This window comes from Rutidosis leptorrhynchoides, chromosome 4 (genome assembly GCF_046630445.1).
Source record: "Rutidosis leptorrhynchoides isolate AG116_Rl617_1_P2 chromosome 4, CSIRO_AGI_Rlap_v1, whole genome shotgun sequence".
Taxonomy (NCBI): Eukaryota; Viridiplantae; Streptophyta; class Magnoliopsida; order Asterales; family Asteraceae; genus Rutidosis; species Rutidosis leptorrhynchoides.
Window position 1 is genome coordinate 508,277,426 of NC_092336.1, and position 13,435 is coordinate 508,290,860.

At 30.4% G+C, this 13,435-nt stretch overlaps 1 long non-coding RNA gene across 1 annotated transcript; it reads right to left on the reverse strand.

Moving 5' to 3' along the window:
* Positions 1-7,086: 7,086 nt before the first annotated feature.
* On the reverse strand, positions 7,087-8,765 carry LOC139844827 (uncharacterized). Its single transcript, XR_011758108.1, has 3 exons — positions 8,607-8,765; positions 7,693-7,819; positions 7,087-7,461 (listed from the first exon to the last, which is right to left on the reverse strand). It is a non-coding gene; the product is annotated as an uncharacterized lncRNA (long non-coding RNA).
* Between the last annotated feature and the right edge of the window lie 4,670 nt (positions 8,766-13,435).

Here is a 13,435-nt window from a genome sequence, read left to right on the forward strand (position 1 = left end):
ACTAGAACATAGTTTAGTTAATTATAAACTTGTTTGCAAACAAAGTTAATCCTTCTAACTTAACTTTTAAAATTAACTAAACACATGTTCTATATCTATATGATATGCTAACTTAATGATTTAAAATCTGGAAACACGAAGAACATCGTAAAATCGGACATACGCCGTCGTAGTAACACCGCGGGCTGTTTTGGGTTAGCTAATTAAAAACTATGATAAAATTTGATTTAAAAGTTGTCCTTCTGAGAAAATAATTTTTCTTATGAACATGAAACTATATCCAAAAAATTATGGTTAAACTCAAAGTGGAAGTATGTTTTTCAAAATGGTCATCAAGACGTCGTTCTTTCGACTGAAATGACTATCTCTTACAAAAATGACTTGTAACCTGTATTTCTGTCTATAAACTTATACTTTTTCTGTTAGTTTCATAAATTTCAGTTCATTATGAAACCATATCAACTTGAATCACTCAAAACGGATTTAAAACGAAGAAGTTATGGGTAAAACAAAATTGGATATTTTTGCTTGTTGTAGCTACGTGAAATTTGTAACAAATCTATTCTAACCATAACTTAAATAACTTATATTGTATTATACATGTACTCTAACATATTATGTAACCTTGATAGACCATAGACACGTATACAATGTTTTGACATATCATATCGACCCAACTATATATATTATTTGGAACAACCATAGACACTCTATATGCAGTAATGCTCGAGTTAGCTATACAGGGTTGAGGTTGATTCCAAAATAATATATATACTTTGAGTTGTGATCTAGCCTGAGACTTGTATACATTGGGTCGTGGATTGATTCGAGATAATATATATTGATTTATTTCTGTACATCTAACTGTGGACAACTAGTTGTAGATTACTAACGTTGGACCGCTAACTTAACAAACTTAAATCATTAAAATGTAATAAAAAATGTTGTGAATATATTTCGATCATACTTTAATATATATGTATATATTTGTTATAGGTTCGTGAATCGATCCGTGGCCAAGTCTTAAATTCCGACGAAGTAAAAATCTGTGAAAGTGAGTTATAGTCCCATTTTTAAAATCTAATATTTTTGGGATGAGAATACATGCAGTTTTATAAATGTTTTACAAAATAGACACAAGTATGTGAAACTACATTCTATGGTTGGATTATTAAATCGAATATCGTCCTTCAAGTCTGGTAACCTAAGAATTAGGGAAATGGTCCCTAATTGACGCGAATCCTAAAGATAGATCTATTGGGCCTAACAACCCCCATTCAGGTTATGGATGGCTTTAGTACTTCGTGATTATTATACAGATGAGAGGTTCTGTTTGGGGATATTCTATGTATTAAGTTAATGTCGGTTACCAGGTGTTCAACATATGAATGATTTTTATCTCTATGCAGTTTGCGAAATGCCTGATATGAGATGCGTTTATAAAAATGAAATCTTGTGGTCTATTATTATGATTGATAAATATATATGTTAAACCTATAACTCACCAACATTTTTGTTGACGTTTTAAGCATGTTTATCCTCAGGTGATTGTTAAGAGCTTCCGCTGTTGCATACTAAATTAAGGACAAGATTTGGAGTCCATGCTTGTATGATATTGTCTAAAAACTGCATTCGAAAGTTTACTTTGTTGTAACATAATATTTATTGTAAACCATTATTTAATGGTCGTGTGTAAGCGTGATATTTTAGATTATCATTACTTGATAATCTAGGTTATGTCCTTTAAACCTTTGTCGATAAAATAAATGTTATGGTTTGTTTTAAAAACGAATGCAGTCTTTGAAAAACGTCTCATATAGAGGTCAAAACCTCGCAACGAAATCAATTAATATGAAACGTTTATAATCAATATGAACGGGACATTTCACTTTTGAAGGACTTCAAGATATATATCAAAACACTCATACTTAACAAAAATGGTTACAATTACATTCTCATTCATTTTCATCAACAATTCTACTCGTATTCATTCAGTATTCGTACTCGTATGATACACAGCTTCTAGATGTATTTACTAATGGTATATACACTTCAATGATCAGCTCTTAGCAGCCTTAATGAGTCACCTAAATATGTGGGAACCATCATTTAATATCTAGCATGAAATATCTAACAAAAATACAAACTAATGGAACCATATATGCAAGTTGTAAATCACGTTTTTATCATTCATCACCAACACTTTCATTTTTCAACTTTCATGCATCAAACTACTCTCTCTCAAGTTCTCTCATATTGTTCTAAGTATTCTTCATCATCTCCATCAAAATGTAGCTCAATCTAGTTCAAAAATCCTAACCTAGATCAACATACAAAACAACTACTCAAGAAAACTTCAAGAACACTTTCAAGTTTGCAAGTCTACTTCGAAGCTTTCTAATCCATTCCAAGTAATCATTTAATATCAAGAAACCTTTGTTATTTATAGTAGGTTATCTTTATAATTCATGGTAATATTCATATTCAAACTTTGATTCGATTTCTATAACTATAACTATCTTAATTCAAGTAGTAATCTTACTTGAACTTGTTTTCGTGTCATGATTCTACTTCAAGAACTTTCAAGCCATCCAAGATCCTTTGAAGCTCAAGATCAAATCTTGTTATTTCCAGTAGGTTTACCTACTATATTTGAGGTAGTGATGATGTACATAACATCATTCGATTCATACTTATATAACCATATTATTCGAAGAATATAACTTGTAATCACTAGAACATAGTTTAGTTAATTCTAAACTTGTTCGCAAACAAAGTTAATCCTTCTAACTTAACTTTTAAAATCAATTAAACACATATTTTATATCTATATGAAATGATAACTTAATGATTTAAAACTTGTAAACACGAAGAACACCGTAAAACCAGATATACGCCGTTGTAGTAAAACCGGGAGCTGTTTTGGGTTGGAAAAATAAAAACTATCTTAATCTTTGAATTTGAAGTTTGTTTTCTGGAAAAATGATATTCCATATGAACATGAAACTATATCCAAAAATCATGGTTAAATTCAAAGTAAAAATATGTTTTTCAAAATGGTCATCAAGACGTCGTTCTTTCGACTAAAATGACTACCTCTTACAAAAATGAATTGTAGCCTGTAACTCCGACTATAAACCATCACTTTTTCTGTTTAGTTTCATAAAGTTAAGTTCGATACGAAACCATAGCAATTTGATTCACTCAAAACGGATTTTTAACGAAGAAATTATGGGTAAAACAAAATTGGATAAATTTATTTGTTTTAGCTACGTGAAATTTTGTAGCAAATCTATACTAACTATATCTTAACTAACTTTCTTGTATTATACATGTCTTGATAGACCATAGACATGTATACAATGTTTTGACATATCATATCGACGTCATCTATATATATTATTTAGAATAACCGTAAGTCACTCTATATTCGGTAATGCTCGAGTTAGCATATAAAGGGTCGAGGTTGATTCTAAAATAATATATATACTTTGAGTTGTGATCGAGTCTGAGACATGTATACACTGGGTTGTTGATTGATTCGAGAAAATATATTGATTTATGTACTACTAACCGTGGACTACTAATTGTGGACTACTAACGTTGGACTGCTAACTTAACAACTTAAATCGTTAAAACGTAATAAAATATGATATGAATATATTTCTATCATAATTTGATATATGTATATATTTGCTATAGGTTCGTGAATCGACCAGTGGCCAAGTGTTATTTTTCGACGAAGTGAAAATCTGTGAAAGTGAGTTATAGTCCCATTTTTACTATCTAATATTTCGGGATGAGAATACATGCAGTTTTGAAAGTATTTTACAAAATAGACACAAGTACTTGAACTAAATTCTATGATTGATTTATTATACCGCGTATCCCTTTTTGTTTTAGCTTGGTAACCTAAGAATTAGTTAATCAGTCCACAAATTGACGCGAATCCTAAAGATAGATCTATGGGCCTTGACAAGCCCCAATCAGAGAATTTGAACTGCTTTAGTACTTCGAGGTTTATATGTTTGGGGATATGCTAGATGCATTTTTGTTAATGTCGGTTACCAGGTGATCATCATATGAGTGAATTTTACAGCAGTGAGCAGACATGCACTTTATTATGAAAAATGAAATCTTGTGGTCTATTAATATTACAATTTGATATATAGGTTAAACCTATAACTCACCAACATTTTTGTTGACGTTTTAAGCATGTTTATTCTCAGGTGATTGTTAAGAGCTTCCGCTGTTGCATGCTAATTAAAGACAAGAATTGGAGTCAGCATGCTTGTATGATATTGTTTAAAAACTGCATTCGGAAAATAATTTGTTGTAAAATATTATTGTAAACCATTATGAATGGTTGTGTGTAAAAGTTGTATTTTAGATTATCATTACTTGATAATCTACGTTATGTCTATTAAACCTTTATCGATAGAATAAAGGTTATGGTTTGTTTTAAAAACGAATGCAGTCTTTGAAAAATGTCTCATATAGTGGTCAAAACCTCGCAACGAAACCAATTAATATGAAACGTTTATAATCAATATGAACGAGACATTTCAAATATATGTGCATCTCCGCGTTTCGCTATGAAATTGTCGACTTTTAAAAATTTAACGCAAAATCAACGTGTATGAAAAGTATCCCCAAATATTTAGCGTTTTTTAAAAAACGTCCGTTTTGCGTATAATTACTGACATTGTGTTCCTAAAATTATTTCGAGTTTAACGATGGTGTCGAAAAACTCATTGCGAGCGAGAAGATATGACCCGTTGAATATTTGGGTGGAGTTTATTTAAGATTTTTTATGAAAATGGTTATTTGACACTTTACACCCTGTTTGGAGGGTCGATTTGATTTGTTGAAAAAAGTTGGGGGGGGGGGGGGGGGGCTTTGTAAGTGAAATGAAAAAGGTAAAAAGACGAAAATGCCCCTAATTACTGTTCATCATTTTTGTCCAATAGATAATACTAGTTGGGTGATCTGGTTTTGCGTCGGTTCTTCACCTTGATTAACATCAATTACATCACTAATTATTGGAAAAGTAACTATTTATCATCTTTTTGTTTTATTTTTCTTTTTGTCGAGGAGTGACCCAAAATAGTTATGTGATTGATTTGTAGTAAGCCTGAAAGTATTTATTCATCATTTTTTGTTTTAGTTTTCGTCTTGTCTAGAGAAAAGACCCAAATGCTCAATCAATAAAGTGAGACGTACATCAACGATTGGTACAAACTATTTAATAAAATAGGAAAAACTATATATATATATATATATATATATATAGTTTTAATCAAGAGGGAAGTATTTTTTTGAGGGAGAGTAATTTTATTTTCGTTTTTTTTATTGATTTTTTTCAAACATTAAGATCACATTAAAATATGAATATTTATAAAAGACACTTTGTGATAAATGTTATTATTTTGGCCAAAAAACGATCGAAGAAATAAATGATAACATTCAATGCAATGAATGTTTTGCTTCTGAGTTTTTCTTAAGGGTTAGAAATTAGAGTTTAGTAATTAGGGTTTAGAAATTAGGAGGTTAATAATTAGGGTTTAGCTATTAGGGTTTAGAAATTAGGGTTTTGGGTTTAGAAATTAGAGTTTAAGGTTTAGAAATTAGGGTTTAGATTAAATTTTTAACACGAACAATTTAGAGTTTAGGGTTTAGGGTTTAGTGTTTTGGGTTTAGGGACTAAACCCAAAACACTAAACCCTAAACTCTAAATCGGGCTAAATTTAAAAAAAAAACACTTCACACAAGATGAAAAACAAAGCGATGCAAATAAACTCTAATTAAAACATTACTCATGATGAATGTTATCAATTATTTATTCGATCGTTTTCCCGCCTAAATAATAACATTCGTCACAAATTGTCTTTTTTAAATGTTCATATTTTCACCTAAACTTGATGTCTGAAAAACATTTACTTCACCCACTTCCCTCCAAAAGAGTGATTCCCTCTTGATGATATATATATATATATATATATATATATATATATATATATATATATATATATATATATATATATATATATATATATATATATATATATATATATATATAACAATAAAACAATTATTAGAAAATGAGTTACATTATTAATTTGTAATAAGAAAAAAAGTTTAACAATAATAAAGTGAAAATTATGTGATTTAATAATAATAATAATAATAATAATGAATAGTTATTAGATAGTAAAAATTATGTGGTCGATTTATAATGAATGAGAAGTTTTATGGTTAAATTATAAAGTGTGAAAAGTTTATGGTAAGATTATAAAAACTATAAAGTTAACTATTATAAAGGGTGTGGTTGAATTATAATAATTAAAAAGTTTGTTGTAAATTTGTGAAGCTTATAAATTTTACTATTCATTTAGTGAATATTTATTAGATAGTAAAAATTATGTGTTCGATTTATAATTAATGATAAGTTTTATGCTTAAATTATAAAGGGTGAAAAATTTATGGTGAGTTTATAAAACTATAAAGTTAACAATTATAAAAAATGTAGTTGAATTATAATAAATAAAAAGTTTGTTCTAAATTTGTGAAGCTTATAATTTTTGCTATTCATTTGACCACTCTTTTTTAGATATATAGAATATAATAAATAAGAAAAACAAAAAGTAAACATTTTAGATATATAGAATAAACTAGTGAAATGATCCGTGGAATCACGGGTTTGTTTAAACGAAACAGTTTAATGATATGTTTTTAATAATAAGTGAACGTAAATGCTAATACACAGTAACATATTTAAAATGGAATTAATTACAATAAAGAATACAAACTTTTAGCTTATATAATCAATTGTGCAAATAACACGCATAACTTATAAGATCAGATACAACACTTACACTTATGAAGTCTTTGCACATCTCTTTAAAGTTTATAAATACAGAAGGAAATCACAATACCTAAACTTGTGTATTTTTGGCTTCCAATCTTCAAAAAGATCCATTTATCTTTCACTTATTTCATTGGGAGTATATCATCATTATCTTCTATTGACTATATATATATGTAACTAAAAGCATTAGCATGTTTCATACAATAGTAACAGGAAGTACTAAATAAGAAAATTCCATATTTTAATAATTAAAATTTGTAACTGTAACAGTCCATCCATCTTTTGATATTATAAACTCACTAAAACATGGTCAATTCTAATACAATAATACTGTACCAAGTCGATTTGAATACATAATGGTTGACTTGGGTAATATTTACTTTATAACCAAGTCAAATAGGACAAAAGCCACCCAATGCGTAATAAAAATCAATCTGACCTTCTAAACATGTACAGAAAAAATTAGATTATTACTGACCCAGACCCATTTTGACTGATCATAAGCCATGGCAAATACTCCACTTGGAAAGGCACATTCTCTCCGGTTCATAAAGATAGTAAAATAATAACATGCCAATTTCAACAACTATAACCTGCAATTAATTGGCTTCTTTATCGCTACAAATTTAACAAAAACACAAAATTTAAAACTAATCCACAATTAATCTAAAAGCCTACATAGATACAACCTAAAAAGATCAAATCTTTGTTCAATTTCTTTAGGGTTTCAGTCTAGTTTTAAAAAAGATGCAAACTCCTAAGTTAAAAAGTTAAAAAAAAAATATGGAAAAAAAACAAAATTTGGAAAGTAAATAATTGTTTACCAGAATGGTTCTGCATTTCCTTCAACAATTTCATCTCCTCAAGTAAGCTGTGAATCCCACTATTTACGTTGAATTAAGCTTCTCTTCAATGGTGGACATACAACACAATTCTTTTCTACATCAACAACTTTAACAAAAACATTAATAAAATAAGTCCCTCTTCATAATCAAACAATCAGTTCCACATTTAACAAAAATAACCCATTTCATAATGTCTATTTTAGGGGGCAAACACGAAGAGTCAAAGAGTCAAAGAGTCAAAGAATTCATGTAATAATCAAATTCTAAATCCAATATAGTCATTACATAGTCCACACACCAATTTCAGCATAAAGGACACACCACACTGAATTTTGACCAACTACATTGACTCCAAAGAGTCAAAGAATTCATGTAATAATCAAATTCTAAATCCAAGCACTTCCATTTCATTAACTAAATATAGCAAACTCTAACTTTCTAAATTATATCAAACCCATATTTGTTGTGAAGAACATTGTATAATCCATTAGTCAAGCAGTCACATAAGAATCCGTATTAATTTTTCGATTTGAGGATTTTATCATTACTCATCACCCTAAATCTCCATATCTTATCACAACTTTTAAACTGCACAAAAGCTTTGATGATCAACTCAATTACACAACATCACTTAAATTATATACCTTAACAGTGAGCTTTATTTATAGTTTAATCTAATGGAGTAGTAGTGGCTAATAATATCAGACGTTATATTATAGTAGTTGGCTAAGTTTTAATGCTAAAAACCCCGGTTGTATTAGGATGTTTTCCTTTAATCTAATGGAGTAGTAGTGGCTGCAAAGAAACAAAAATACATATTTTTTTAAGTATATATTATATTGCATGTGCACTTGATTAATAGATTAATAAAATGAACAAAGATAAACACTTACATTGATTCAATTGTGTAGTTCCAAAGATAAACTCTCTAATAGCTAAAATTAATATGCATTCTACGTCTATATGTTTAGAGGATATGAATTAGTGATAAATTGTTGGAGTCTAGCGTTTTCACGAACCAACAAAACTCGATCTTTAATGGGGGTGGAGAATTGCCTACAACACCATTTAAATTAAGTTAGCAACATAATACTTCATATTTGAAAAGTGTAGAATTCAAATGACAGTTATTAACAAACGTAGTCGTTATGTGGTTCAGCCCTTGTCACGACTGTAGGAACAATCTTATCCCACCACATTCGCCCAAATGGTCTGCACAATAATAAATAAACAGTTTAAGCAAAATGCACATGACCATCAACTAAAGCTTCAGTATAGTGCTTTATAGCTTGAGTTAACACTTTAAAAAGATCCATCTTGTTTTTCTCCTACAATATCTAGATACAAAAACATAAATACTGTACAACAAAAATACAGAATTACCTAAAATCAAGACATTTCAATTAACAATTCTCGAGTGATAATTAAAAGCCAGAAAGTTCTTTACTTTGATACCTAAACAGTAATGTAATGTGTTTGATGAAATTCTATTACATAACACTGGAATCATAAATATTGTATCATATACTCTAGCAACTCAAATATCAGATACATACATGCATATTATTAAACCAAACACTATACTAACAAAATCATTTTTCATTCAAGCATTTCATCAAATAGTTTATATGCATGAAACACCATACTCATATCAAAGTATTAAAACGCGAGTAACAACAAAGTTAAAATAGCGTTACATAACTTTTTTTGTTTATGTAAATAACAAAGACAAATTGACTGCAAATATTACCTTAATCTGTGCCGTATTATTCAGTTTCATCCAACTGATTTTTTATAAATCAATGATTGCTGGCACTGAATCAACGATGGTTGTGTTGTTTTTGTCAGGTGAAGATGACGAACATTAAGAGGAGAAGAATCACCGAAATTATATACCTGTAAGCAAAATACATCAAAATTTATCATTGAGAAAACATGAAAAAACCCTAGAAATAATTGGCGAGATGAGAAAGGAGAGGATGAAGTGCAGATGCAAATTAAGATTTTAAAGGAAAGGAAATAGATGCGTGGGGTTTCTGAGGGTTAACTTTAATTTTTTTTAAATCTAATTAATTAATATTAATTAGCTTAGATTTTTTTTTCTTTTTAAATTTTTAAATTTTTTTAACAAAAAAAATTATTTTTTTTATGATATCATCATTTTAGCTTATAATAGAATTATAGATAAGAAAAACAAAAAGTAAACACCTCACACTCTCTCCCACATACACATCACTTCTGAGTCTCTCTCACCCACCCCTAACATGTTTCCCCTCCCCCAAATCTTTCATCCCATTTTTTACTCAGTTATTTCAAATAGAAATTCACCACCAGACTCAATTTACTCAGCTCATAAATCTGATCACAACCTGACCTATAGTCATAAACAACGCTGCCACGCGCCGCCAGTGTTTGCTACCGGTGACTTATATTTTCCGGCGATGCTTTTGCGGTCTTTTTATCGGTGTGTGAAGTAGCAACACCACCGTAGCTAGTTGTATTCTTAGCACCGCCTCCGTACTATTTTCCGGTCAACAGAAACTTTCCGGCGAGTGTTGGCGCGTTGCCGCGGTATGATTGCCGGAATTGGACGAAATTTTGAGGGTTCGGTCGGAATTGTTTCCTGAATGTAGTGATGGGTACGGTGTTTCGTATTTTTTTCGTAAATCGAAGTAGATATATATTTTTCACTGACGAAATTTGCTTTTATGAAGTTGTCGTTTTTATATTTAGCTTCCAACGAAAAATTACAGATCTATTTTTCGTTAAATAAATCTTATAGATCTGTTAATTGATCTATTATAGATCTAGATCTGTTGATAACAAGTTTTATTTAAAAATACTTTTCATGTATCTATCAATTATAGATAAAGTATCTTTATCTTTATTACCGATTTAAAGCACATGACATCAAGTATAAGTTTTTATTATTATTATTATTATTATTATTATTATTATTATTATTATTATTATTATTTTCTTTCTCGTTTAACATTTTTTTTTATTACAAATTACAAAATGTTTTCTAAATAGAATAGAATGTAAACATATTTTTATTGTAATTAAACAAATGGATTTTTGAATATTACCAACCGAGTAAATGACTCCTTATATAAAGTATGTCTCGTTTTGTTGAACTATTGTCAAAATTGACTTTTTGAAACGACTTTGGATAACTTTTGTATGTCGATCTCGAGCATTAGGATTGTGATACACTATGACCAGACCTAGCTTGATAGACATTTATTGACCAACATATGTTCTCTAGGTTGAGATCTACGGTTATTTGGTAATCCGAGTTTCAGTCACATTTTGGTGAATGATTTTATATGCTGCTAAGGTGAGTTTCATTGCTCTCTTTTTAATTGCTTTTGCAATATATATTTTTGGGCTGAGAATACATGCAATTTATTTTAAACGCAATGGATACAAGTACATACTTAATTCTACACTGAGTTTGAACCGAAAATCCCTTAGCTTTGGTAACTAGTAGCTGCCAGTACATAGGATATGGACTGGTGGGCGCGAATAACAGTATATGGATCCATAGGGCTTGACATCCCCGTCCTAGCCTTTTAACGGACGTGTGTTATTTGAGTTTAGGACACGTTGGTTTGCGTGTATTAAAACGAATGGGGTATTTATCATTATAACGTTAAAGCTTAGTTACCAGGGTGCTCTGTTACGTAGAATCTATTGATAAACGTTTTTGGATGAAACAACTGAAATCTTGTGATCCACTTTTATATACAGATTACGCGAAACACTAAAACTATGAACTCACCAACCTTTGTGTTGACACTTGTTAGCATGTTTATTCTCAGGTTCCCTAGAAGTCTTCCGCTGTTTGCTTATATGTTAGACAAACTATGTGCATGGAGTCGTACATGGCATATTTTTTAAGAAAACGTTGCATTCACTAAATCATCACCATGTATCTTATTTTGACTGCATTGTCAACGGAAGTACTATTGTAAACAATTATTTACGGTGATTCTCTATATATAGAAATCATTAGATGTCGAAAACCTTTGATTTAAATATTCATTTATGATGTGCCTTTTCAAAAGAATGCAATGTTTACAAAACGTATCATATAGAGGTCAAATACCTCGCAATGAAATCAATGAATGACGTATTGTCTATATGGAATTAGAGCGATCGTCACAGGGGGGGGGGGGGGTAAAATGGTAGATAAACACTAAAAAAGGCGAGAGTTTTGAAATAAACAGCTACTTTGTCAGCTGCAAACCGGATCCGGATCGTGTCCAGTTTTTATCCTGAAAAAATCCGATTTTTTTTTCCAATTTTTTATATCCGATAGGATCCGGATCCGATCCAAGATCTAGAACTGGATTTTATTAGATCCGTTTTTTATAGTAACCAGTTTCGGATCGGACGGGTCGTATCGGATCGTGTCCTATTTTTTGTGCACCTCTATATCAAGTGCATCTAAATTATATTAGTGATATTATCTTATACACTTTTTCCTACCAACCCATTTAATAGCGATATCATGGCCCTCGTGCTGATGCATAAAATGGTCGGTTTACTGCACTTCTCGCTTTAACATGAGGAGTTGCTTAAAGAAATCAAGATTCGTTTTTTTCATAGTAAGTTGTACAAATCAACGGAAGTACATTTCAGGGGTGCTTTGAGATTGTGTTGTGAAAATAAATTATGCAATTCGAAAATGCAATAGTCATTATGGTGCGAGGAAGGTGATATTTATGTCATATGTTCACTACATTTTTGGCTGGATAACTGGAGTGGGGATGACCCATTGAAGAATAGATATGAAAGATTTTTATTTTTAGTTTTTGATACGGAAGAAAATTGTTTACTTGCGGATAGACGTAATGGTGAGGGTTGGACCTGGTCATGGTGCCGCGAAATTGGTTCTAGAAATGAACTGAAGGTAAACGAATTAAGTAACGAATTGGGAAATGTTGTTATTTCTCACAAGCCACAACCCAGACTCATGGCAATGGTGCTTAGATGAAGACAAGGAATTCACTGTTAGCAATACTAGATCTTTCATTGATGATCCACTATTGCCAACTAGTGATACGTGTACTAGATGGTCGAAGGTTTTACCATAAAAGATTAATATTTTTCCATGGAGAGTGGCGATTGACAGATTGCCAACACGTTTAAACCTATCTCGCAGAGGAGTGGAAATTTCCGAAACAGGTTGGGTCTTTTGTAATTTTAATATCGAATCCATACAATACGTTCTCTTTGGTTGTAGTGTACCGGAAGACTTGTGGCGACGAGTAAGAATATGGCTCGACATACCTATTCCGATTTTTACAAATTGGTCAGAGAGCATGTCTTGGTATTATAGTTGGCACGAGACTAAGAAGAAGAAACAAAAGGTGCACGTGATCATTGCAACTCTACTTTGGCACATTTAGAGATTTGAGAATAGTGTAATCTTTCCGGGCAAAACTATGAAGAAATCTTTTTTATTTGATTACATTCGTAATTGTTTTCTTTTATGGTTTTCTAATAAAGACAAACTAGAAGTGAATTGAAACGTTTCACTATCAAAGTCATTGTACTTGGTAACTTTCTAGTGAGTTGATATTTATAAAGTTCAGGTGTTAAAAAAAAAGATGAATGTACTATTTTAGAATGAGAGATGATTCTTACACATCACTTTTTGATCTATCTATACTTAATTTACTATTATACCCTTAATTATATTTAAAATAATAAT